The 11,089-nt window shown below is 43.4% G+C and overlaps 1 protein-coding gene across 16 annotated transcripts in view; it reads left to right on the top strand.

Moving 5' to 3' along the window:
• Positions 1–11,089, top strand: part of HMBOX1 (homeobox containing 1) — a 113,518-nt gene that overhangs the window by 32,874 nt on the left and 69,555 nt on the right. The window contains exon 1 of one of the 16 annotated variants that reach the window (XM_010708089.3): positions 8,698–8,963. The exons of the other annotated variants lie outside the window; for them this stretch is intronic. The gene's annotated coding sequence lies outside the window, so the exon portion shown is untranslated. Of the gene's footprint in view, positions 1–8,697; positions 8,964–11,089 lie in introns of those variants that run through there. 16 annotated transcript variants of the gene reach the window in all.

An 11,089-nucleotide genomic window follows, 5' to 3' on the forward strand; every position in this document is an offset into this window, starting at 1 on the left:
AAAATGTTCTTAAATTCATTTCAGTTCTTTTTCCCTGGATGATGCTTTATGACTTTGTAAATCAGTCTGAATGATACAAAATCAAATGCTTTCCTGAGATACTGATAACTTATGTCCACTGTTTCACTCTTGTCTAACCTAACGATTTGGTCGTATAATAAAAAGAATTTCAGCAGATTTGTCAGGCATGACCTTCCTTTTATGAATCTGTACTGGATGTCCTCTACTAAATTATGCATTTCTAAATGTTCTGCAATTTTGGCTTTTATCAACACTTCCAATATATCCCCACAGCTGAAGCTGGATTTCCTGCTCAAAGAGAATTCAGCAGAACTCTCACAGCCCAGCGAAGTTCATTCACTTTTCAGAGTTCTGGTGTTAGGTCCTTGATATTGGGACTAGCATTCTGTTTTGGATAGCTTTGTGAACACTGTGCTCTCTGGACATAACCAGCTCCCCAGTTCACAGCTCACATGTGAAATGAATTGCGAACTCCCAGCCTGGTCACAGGTAAAGAGGCTTTAGAGCAGTGGCTCATCTTGATTTGGTTCCAAGCTTGCTGAATAATTTCATTCAAGACTGTGGAGGTCAGTTCACCTCTCCGTGCATTCCGTGCATCTGTTTGGTTTTCTGGCCTGTTTCCTAAAGAGTATTTCACATTACAGACTTGCATTGTACTTTTGTCTGAAAATATATGGGGGGGGGGGGGGGAAGGAGGCAGTGAGACAGAAGGGAGACTCCAAATCCTTCAAGTGTTCTTGCTTAAAGCCCTTATGCTGTGTTTATACCTACTTTGAACGTATAGCTTGCCACTTGGGCTATGGTTCCAAATATGGATTTCTCTTGGAGGTATGTTCTGACCCACCTACTTTGCACTGCAGATATATTTAGAAAAGTTTTGCTGTAATAATCCGACAGAGCTGTCCCAAAGCTTCCTCTGTCATCTGTGCTCCTGCCTACCTCCTTCCCAGTTACCTTGCGTGCGTCACCAGCCACCTGCCAGAGTTCTGCATCTGTGGTCAAGGCTTTCTTTCACTGACATGCTTCAGTTTCAGGACTAGGTTGAGAACAGAGGCTGAACTGCATGATGCTCTCTGGTGAATGCCTGAACCTGGGTTAATTCCTCTGTGTCTGCAGCAAAGCTCCTGAGTTTCAGGAAAAGATTGCATCAATGCAATTGGAGGCATTCATACTCAGAGCCTCAAGGTAAGGGGATTTTTTTAAAGCAAAATACACAAATATCTGCATACTCCTTTCCCCCAAGCCTGGCTAGTGCTAGGCAAAGGTACTTTTTAGCTGGGTTAGGTAGAGAGCAGCACAGGAAGTTCGTTTGTTGGATTGTGGTGATGCAGCAAACCTTCTTGGGGTATGTCTCAAGGTCCCCAGGATGGATCTTTTTTGACCTGAGCCCAATCTTGAGTGCAAGAAGCACCAGGGTACTAGTTGGACAAGGGTCTGCCCACATCTGCTGCTTATTGCAGGAGGGAGTTGCCAAGCTGAAGAGATGTTTAAGTTACAACAAAATTACTGGAAGTGCTGCATTTAATGGGCTGGTTTCCCTTTAGAAGGCCAGATTCTGTCTCCCTCCTCTATTCTTCTTGTAAGATGTCAGTCAGGATGGATTCAAAGTGCAAAAAATAAACAAAGCAAGTAAACCTGCACCAAGTGAATCATCTGCACTAAATTTAAACCACTTATTATGGGGAGGAAAAAAAAAAAACAACAAAAACCCATGGATTACAGGTTTAGCAAGCATGAGCACAGATTTCAGCATGTATTGCTGTATTTATTGTTGCCAAACTACTGATTTCTTGGAACTCTGCTGTTAGCACTGTTAAGCAGCGTTCCAGACAGTCGTTTTTATAAATCCCTGTTAATGTGTTAAGCAGAAGAAGGTCTTTGCAAAAATAACATTTAACCAACAAATGATCCCAATTTTGGTGATGCTCTCGCAGCTAGGGATGGATAAGGGAAGGAAACGTGTTTGCTGCTAGGGTGTCCTGCTGGAGCTGATGTTTGCTTGGATGTTACTGCTACTTCTGAAAGGTGCTTGGGTGTTTGTTTACATTTTGGACAGAAGCATTAGTGTGAAGTTTCTGTGCAGGGTGAACTTCTAGTAGTAAGGCCTGGACTCTTTAACTCCCTTCTTATACTGTTCAGGTAGTAAGTAAACTGAAAAACACCTTTCTTTTCATGGTCAGAGATACAGAGATGCTAGTACAAACAGCAGTACCTTTCAGATTCTGAAACTATGAAAGCATGTTTCTAAACTTCCCTTTTTAATTTTCATAGCACCAATGGAACCAGAGCACTTAGAGCTGTCAGTCTCCTGATCCAAGTCATCTCCCCATCCTTTAAACTAATCAGCAAGGAGAAGCAAGATGGAGTATCAAGAGAATAAATCTGCCAGTTACAGCGTTACAAAAACATTGCCCTCTTTCACTTGCATCTGCTGAGCCATGTACCTCTGTGGAGGTGGAAGAGCCACACAGGCTTTCTGTCAAAGCATGTGAAAAAGCAAAGTTGTGGATGCTGCCCTTACAGATGGGCCTGATGAAAAATCTGGGTGAGCAAAGGGGAAGAATAGGGAAAAACAACTTTACTCAAACTTGTTTAGGAATGGGAAAGGTTTGCATGCTGATTTTATTACAAGGCACTGAGAGCTCACAAAGCTTTTAGAACATACTTGAGTATTTTTTAAAGTTGCTAACGTATTTCTTGTTGGTGCAGCATGTAGTCTTCTTGCTGTTTGGAGTAAGGTGATTTTTTTAGATCTGAAACCTATTTTAAAGACAGTTCATACTTTGAAGTCTTATGTGTTTGTCACACACATTGTAATACTTTTCTGTGCCATACAGCAAAGCAAAACTGAGGGATTATGAGACATTGTTTTTTTTGTGTCTTTTTTTTTTTAAATCTTCCATGCCTATTCTTGGTGCAAGTGATCAGTAAATTGTCTGATCAGCAGATCAACTTCTGGTTGCTTTTGTTAGGTCAGCAGCTGGGGTGTAGGTTGTTCAGCTGAATATACAAGCATCTTGCTTTGAGCATTTTATGTATTCATGTAGGATCTTGAAGTAGCAGTTTTCTGTGCCTGCCAATGGTTTGTTGTACCCCTATCCTGCAATTAATCTCACTCTGTCAGGTGAACTGATGGCAAGTACAAATTCTGAAATAATGCTAAAAAGGAAGATCTGTGGGCCATAATAACAATAGATTCTCTTTTGTTCGTAGCATGCGCTGTTGGAACATAGCATGCCTGGTCTGCATCATGGAAGTTGCAGTCAAACAGACTGAGCTGTTCCTCTGTGCCAAAACCCACGTTTGGTGCCTGCTGGCTGAGAGAGATGGCAGACTTGGGCACCTCAGGTTGTCCAGTGCCACCACAGTATACCGTGCAGTAGTTCATTTGAGCAGGCCCACGTGCTGGGGTGCTTTGTTTGGGCATTGTTATGGACGTAACCATAGAGGTTGGGCTGCAGGTGAGTGTGGCTGAAGAGCCTTGGTAAGCAGAAGTGCTCACATGGGACAATCAGTGTCCTGCAGTGGAGGAGTGCTTGCACTGTTCAGCCATGCTTGGCAGTACAGGAGCTCGTTTCTGTCGGTGTATCCATCACTACCACGTCACTGTGTTCGCAACAGAAATCTGTTAAGGTAATTAGTGTTAATTGAGATCTTTTTTGAATGAGCCCCTTATTTATTGTACGCTTGGCCCAGGCTTGAACTCAGGTTTGGCAATGCCCCATCCAGAGCGTTGTCCAGATTAACATATATAACTGTATGTATCCAAAGAGTTCAAGATATAATCTGTACTGTTGGCATCCAGATGCTTTAAATCTTGATACTTTAGGATATGACTTGCTCACTGGAGATTTATAGGAACTAGCTGGGCTTGGACTGCTCCTGCAGCTCCCTGCTCTTGCTTGCTGCCTTCTATCATGTAATTACTGATTCTGTGACAACTTCTGCTCTGTTGCAGACTGAAAGACCTTGAATGGGAACCATTCCACTGAGAGTTGCTTCTCCTTAAGTTCTCTCTTTTGACTGACCATTTCACTCATCCTCATCCACTTCAATGCTCAGTTGAATTGCTCCAGATGGATCAATGATCTATTTGGCCACTGAGACAGAAGTCTTTGTAGCAGCTGTTGGACATGACAGTTAGACATGAGACTGTGTGTCTGGTGTCATTCTCCTGCTGTACAGATTGACTCCTAATTGTGACAGCAAGGCCAATTCATTTCTGATCTCTGGTTCCAGGCAAGTTTCCAGACATGCTTGGAGGGGGTGAAGTACTGAAAATCAGAAGATACAACAATTTAGGTGCCTGGGACATGAAGTTCTGAAACTCATTTATAAGCAATAATGAAAATAAAACCTGGGGTTCTCTGCTGGAACATGTCTGGAGGTGTATCTTGACAGAATTTCTGTTTCCAGCTGCCACTGAGGACAAAGCAGCACTAAACTAGGCCTTTCTGCTGCAACTGCATTGCTTCTAATGCATCCTTGGGAATTCTGGAATAGTTTGGGGTCCTTTCCAGTGGAATACAGATCAACTTCTCTGTGTTTCTGACAGCCTTGGGGGAGTTTAGAAAGCTGTAGTTTTGTTACTCCAGTCTTTTGGGGGAGAGGATCATTTACTAATTTGCTTTGAAATGGAGCCTGGCCTCCAGCTTGTCATCTAGGCAACTTCACTCCATTTGGTTAAAGGTTCTTCTCTTGTGTGGAATTGGGAACGGAAAAGGAAAGAGAAATAATGGCATTTTGTTTTGTGGAGATCAACTGCGGGGCATTTTGTGGAAGCAGTGGTTTACTTTTTTTTTTCAAGGGCACCAACTGTTGCTTTCTTTATCATAAGATCAAGGCATGTGTTTTCTAAAGGGGAAAAGGCTTGTTTTGGTGGTTTCCCTTCAGTTAGCAGTCTGAGGAAGAAGACGATCGCATCAAAATTCTTTACTGTAAACTTGGCAAGATGCTGCTCTTTTCCCTCACCATAATCCACAAGTAGTATTTTCTTTTACACAGTGTAGAGTAAAGGATTTGTTAAACCAACTCAGCCACAATAAGACTGAAACCAGAGTTTGTTGAAGGTAACTTCTGAACAGATTCTTCAGTAATTTTTATTTATGAAAAGTATGCTCTGTTGTTCCCTTCAAATCCTTTGATTTAAGGGCACTGGTTGCCCAGAGAGGTGGTGGAATTTCTCTCCTTGAAGAGAGAATTGAGAATCCATCTGGGCACGGTCCCGGCACCCAGTAGGTAGGGCTGCTGGAGCAGGGCAGGGTTGGAGGTGACCTCCATGAGTCCCTTCCAACCTCAACCATTCTGTGGTTAGAGTGGCACAGACTGTTCCTGACGATAATGTCTCTGCCATAGCAATTTGTGCCACGTTACTGTGTCAAAAGCCAGTGTCCTCCGTGTAAGCTTGCAGCTTGAGGTAACCCAGAAGGAAGCTGCAGCAGATGCAGTGGCTGCTGTGTTTAGCAATAGTGCTTGGCCGCAGCTAATTGTGCACTTTCTTCAAGTCCTGAATAAGACTTTGCTCAGGATACAAATGACTGCACTGACTAAGGTGATAATATTTAAGTAAATTAGAGCCTAGAGGCCTAAACGACAACTCTTCATGTTGCAGTACAGTGACTGTGTGAAACAAAATGCTGCACGCTGCCAAGCCACAGTGCATGCTCAGGAGGTGACAGGTCTCAGAGAAGGTTCCTAACCTTGCTTTCCAGGGCACAAATGTAACACATCTTTGAGTCAGATGGCAGAGTATATTTTTTTCCTAATAGGCCTATTTTTGGAAAATGGGCTAGAGAGTCCTAGATTAGTTTTAGTATTTTGGATGCTAGTCCTACTTTTGTGCATGCACCCAGATGAATTTTCAGTTTTGATACAAATACAGTGTGTGAAGTTTTAAAAGCATTGGATAAACAACAGCCTGTCTGAACATCTCCCAGAAATAAAGGGATCAATGCTAGCAAAAAAGGGCTTAACAGGAGCTATTATCTGGAATCTGAAGCAATATGTATTCGAAGTAGAAATCAAGTGTATGTTTTTAATGGAGAGAGTGATCAACCTCTAGAATGAACTGCTGAGAGTGATGGCTCCTTGGTCTGTGAGGCAAGATGTCTCCTGGACACAGTGAAGCTGGTAACAGATTTGTTGTGCTTTACACTGGCTTCAGGATAGAGAAGGTGAAGTAACTGGAATGTAATGGCTCACACTTACAGTGTGTATGTGTATGCATGTGTGCACACACATGGTAGGCCTGACAATTCCTACTGACCTTAAGCTATCTGTTACCTCTAAGTAAAGCACTTAAATTTTGAGCAATTCCCTGTTACGATAGGAGAGGGTTGGTTTGCAACCATGCACAGGGTTGGGAACCCGCCTTTATTATGAGTTCAGGAGCGAGGTTGAATTTGCTCCTTTCTTTCACCATGCAGCAAACCAGGTGTATGAGCAAGCTGAAATTGGTTCTCCAGCATTTCAGTAGCAGGTAGCACAGTAGCATGGGGCCCGTGTCCTCAGGCAGACATCTCTGATACTATCTGGTATGATTGGGAGCCAAGAATTTAGCCCCTCTGTTCCTGTTTTATTTGTGACAAAATGGTGATGTTCCCCTTTCTCAAGGACAGAAAGCTTTTAATTTATTTGTAAAGCTCTTTTTAAGAACTTACCAAGGAAGGTATTAGTGAAATACAAAGTGGTGGTGTTATTTTTTACTATGTGACTCACTCAGAAATTAAAAAGGAAAATCAATTTCTTTTCCAAATAAGTTACATGAGCCTCATCTTTACCAAGTGACTTCCTCCTTGCTTCTGCAGAGTGCTGTGGATGAGGGTGAACTGTACTTCAAAATATCTAATTGCATCCAGTGAGGAACGAAGAAAACTGAAGTGGATCCCAAGAATATATTAAAAATCTAAACTAAAATGAGAATGATTTCATGTCAAGTGAGACAAATGCAGAGTTGATACTCCACTGCTTCACACATCCACTTGTCCTTGGCACTGAGAAAATGAGATTTTTAATATCTGAAAAACAGAATGCCACTAAGGCTCATCCATTGTAAATTTAAGCTTCCTTTATAGCAACTTAAGCCGGGGACAAGATTGTTCATTACATCTGATTCTACAACTGTGGCCATGATTTCCATATTAATATTGAATTTTTTATTATCTGTTCCAGAAAGGAATGGAACTAGTAGTGTTTTCCCTGTGTTAGCAGATAAATTATTTAATGAATAATGCGAAAAGGGCAAAGGTTGGTGAGTTCTTACTTGCATATCAACTACAGATTGTGGTGACACCTGTTCTGCTGCTGTGATCAAACCTGTTTGTTTCTTTGGTTTGTGCTGAAGGAGGTAAAGAAGGAGAGTGATAATTTTAAGAATGTCGGTCGCATTTACCCTGCTCTAGGGTGAAATTTTTCCTAAAATTATAGGTGATGGGTTGCTTGTTATTTGTCTGATGGACCCTGAATCAGAAAACCATTTAAGCAATCTTTATGTGGGTGCAGGGGAGGGAGGGTGCTTCTGTGCCACTGAACTTTAGACCAAAGACTATTTGTAACCCTCCTCAGTAGCTGCCACTCTCTTCTGGCATCAGACGTAGGAAACACTGGTTTCCTCTCCTTTCTTTTTAACTTCATTTGCTTTCACAACTCCAGCTACCGAGGCGGACTTTAGGATTCCCTGACCATAGAATCATAGAATGGTTTGGTTTGGAAGGGACCCTTAAGATCACCCAGTTCCAACCTCCTGCTATAGGCAGGGACACCTCCCATAGCCCAGGTTGCTCACAGCCCCATCCAGCCTGGCCTGGAATGCCTCCAGAGTGAGGGCATCCACAGCTGGGCAACCTTTTCAACTGACCTGCCTTACAGTTTGGCTTTGCTGTGACAATTTGTGATTGCAGCCACACTGTAGCACTGCTGCCTCAAACAAAGCAAAAATGGAGAATTTCTCTTATTTACTTGTGAGCTCTCTTTTGTTTATTTCTGCTCTATCGTACCCTTTATCTGCACTTAGAGATCTGGAGTATCTTGGAAAAGTTCCTTCTCCCTCCTGTATTCATATCCCAAATCTGGGCTGCATAAAAGCTCTTCATTTATTTTATAACATCTGAAACCTGCACTTTTTTTTTTTTCCTCTTCCATTAGTATCACTAAAATCATTGTCCTGCCTTTGTCATCTCACACCTGAATTACTGCAGCCTTTTCTTTGGCTCTGTCGTGTTCCAGTTTTAATTCTGTGTTTCATGGTGATGGAAAGTGATCTTTTTTTCCTTTGTGTAGTTTTTTTTCCTTTGGTTCTTCCACACTTCTCACCCTCAAAGCGAGTCTTTCTCTGAGGAATTCAGTTCTCTACCGTTAGCCTCTCCGACCTTCAGAAAGTTTGCATCTATTTAAATTTAAATTCTTCCTCTTTGGAAAACAAAACAGTTCTCTCTATTAAACTCAAAATTTGGCAATAAGTCAACTGCATGATCTCATATTTTTCTGTGACTGCTTCACAGAAAATGCTTTAAAAACTGCTAAGAGATTTAATGGAGAAGTGTCTAGTGGTGTAGAACTATCTTGAAAGGTTTGGGGCGGCTGACTTCAGGGAGCTGCTGGTTTGTCTTTTCCATCCATCAGTTCTCCAGTAACATGGTTTCTTTCCTAGGCCACACGCACAGCATGAGCTGTGGTCTGCTGGAATTGTCCATTGTGTCTGATATTGCTCTTGGCGTCCTCTTCTTATGGATGAGAAATAAGGCATCTCAAAACGTAGATGCGGGCCAAAGGAATTGCAGTTGCCACCAAAAAAAGGACGAAGACTCTTAAAAACTGGGGACTCCTTCCTGGGAGGCACTGAGGCCTCATTGGCCACCCAGTTAACATCTTCAGAGAGGTTTGCTGTCTTCCAAGGGCACATGTCAGAGATGTTAAGAAGACTCTACCGCATCTGACAAAGCCAGGTGACTGCTATCTGATTGTTGTCATTCAAGCAGGGCCATGGGAGATTCATAGTATTAAAAAAGTATGGGAAACTACATAATATTAAAAGGGACTTTGCATCCTTTGGAAAAATGCTAAAGGGATCAGGAGCGCATGTAGTGTTGTCCTTCTAACTGGTGGCTGGGTCCTGGAAAGGAGGAGGTGGATGGATCAGGTACAGTACTGGGTGATGGAGTGAGGATCAAGGTTTTAGGTACTGTGATCTTGAGCATGTTGAGAGACCAGGTGTGTGGGCATCAGATGGAATGCGACTGAGCAGATGGGGCAGAAGTGTTCTGGGAAGCAAGCAGGCTGGATTGATTACTGGAACTTCAAACTAGATTCAGTGGGGAAGGAGGATGGAGTTTCTTGTGACAGAGGAGGGCCTGGTAATGCTGCCTTTTTAGTAATCTGTGGAGAAAAGCCTCTCAGTTGTCTAATTGGATCTTGTGAGGACTTCTCAGAGAGGAAAACATTGCTGATAACCTGGCTTAAACCTTCTTGCGTCCTCTAGTGATACCTGCACTCTCTGCTTTATACCAATGCACACAGCATAGGAAATAAACAGGAAGAACTAGAGATCTGCATGCAGTCACAGGGCCATGATCTCATTGCAATCACACAGACAAGGTGGGACAGCTCACACAACTGGAATGCTGTCATGGATGGCTATGTCCTCTTTAGGAAAGGCAGGCTGGAGAGGCAAGGTAGTGAAGTTGCTCTTTATGAGAGAGAGCAACTAGAATGTATTAAGGTTCACTTGGGGGTGAATTTGAACAAGAGGAGACCTTGTAGGTAAGAATTAAGGGGCGGGCTAACATAGGAGACACTGTTGTGGGTGGGTACTACAAGCCACCTGATCAGGAGGACGGAGTGGATGAGGCGGTCTACAAACAGCTGGAAACAGCCTTGCTGTCCTCTGCACTGGTTCTCATGGGGGGCTTCAATCATCCTGATATTTGTTGGACAAGCAACACAGCCAGGCACACAAGATCCAGGTCGTTCCTGCAGCACATTGATGATATCGTTCTGATGCAGATGGTGGAGAAACCAATGAGAAGGGGTGTGCTACTTGACCTTGTTTTTACTAACAAGAAAGGGCTGGTCAGGAATGTGATGACTGGGGGAAGCTTAGGATGTAGTGATAACAAGATGGTGGAGTTCAAGATCTTGTGTGCAAAGCAGTAAGTAGAATTGCTGCCCTGAACTTCAGGACAGCCAACTTTCTGAGGAACTCATGCTTGACCAACCTGGTGGCCTTCTATGATACCATAACCAGCTGGGTAAATGGGGAAAAAGCAGCGGATGTTGTGTACCTTGACTTCACCAAGACATTTGCCATCATTTTTCACAATATCTTTGTTATGAAACTTAGAAAATGTGAGATAGATGAGTGGATGGTGAGGTGGATTGAGAACTGGCTGACTGGCAGAGCTCAGAAGGTGGTCATCAGCGGTGCGGAATCCGGTTGGAGGCTATAACTCGTGGTGTTCTCCAGGGGTTGATGCTGTGTCTGATTTTGTTCAACATCTTCATCTACAACCTGGATGAAGGGATAGAGTCTACCCTTAGCAAGTTTGCTGATGATACAAAGCTGGAAGAATTGGCTGACACACCTGAAGTCTGTACTGCCATTCAACAAGGCCTGGACAGATTGGAGAGATGGGCAGGAAGGGGCCTGATGAGGTTTAACTAGAGCAAATGTAGAATCTTGCACCTGTGGAGGAAAAACCACATGCAGCAGTACAGGTTGGGGGATGACCTGCTGGGGAGGAGCTCTACAGAGAAGGACCTGGGTTTTCTTGTTGCCAGCAGGTTGGCCATGAGCCAGCAGTGTGTGCCAAGAAGGCCAGTGTGATCCTGGGGTGCATTAAGAAGAGCGTGGCCAGCAGGCTGAGGGAGGTGATCCTCCCTCTCTACTCTGTCCTGGTGAGGCCACATCTGGAGTACTGTGTCCAGTTCTGGGCTCTCCAATTGAAAAAAGACAGGGATCTCCTAGAAGAAGTCCAGCAGAGGGGCACAAAGATGATGAAGGGCCTGGAGCACCTCCATATGAGGAAAGGCTGAGTAACCTGGGTCTGTTCAGCTTGAGGAAAAGAAGACTGGG

This window comes from Meleagris gallopavo, chromosome 2 (genome assembly GCF_000146605.3).
Source record: "Meleagris gallopavo isolate NT-WF06-2002-E0010 breed Aviagen turkey brand Nicholas breeding stock chromosome 2, Turkey_5.1, whole genome shotgun sequence".
NCBI classification, from domain to species: Eukaryota; Metazoa; Chordata; class Aves; order Galliformes; family Phasianidae; genus Meleagris; species Meleagris gallopavo.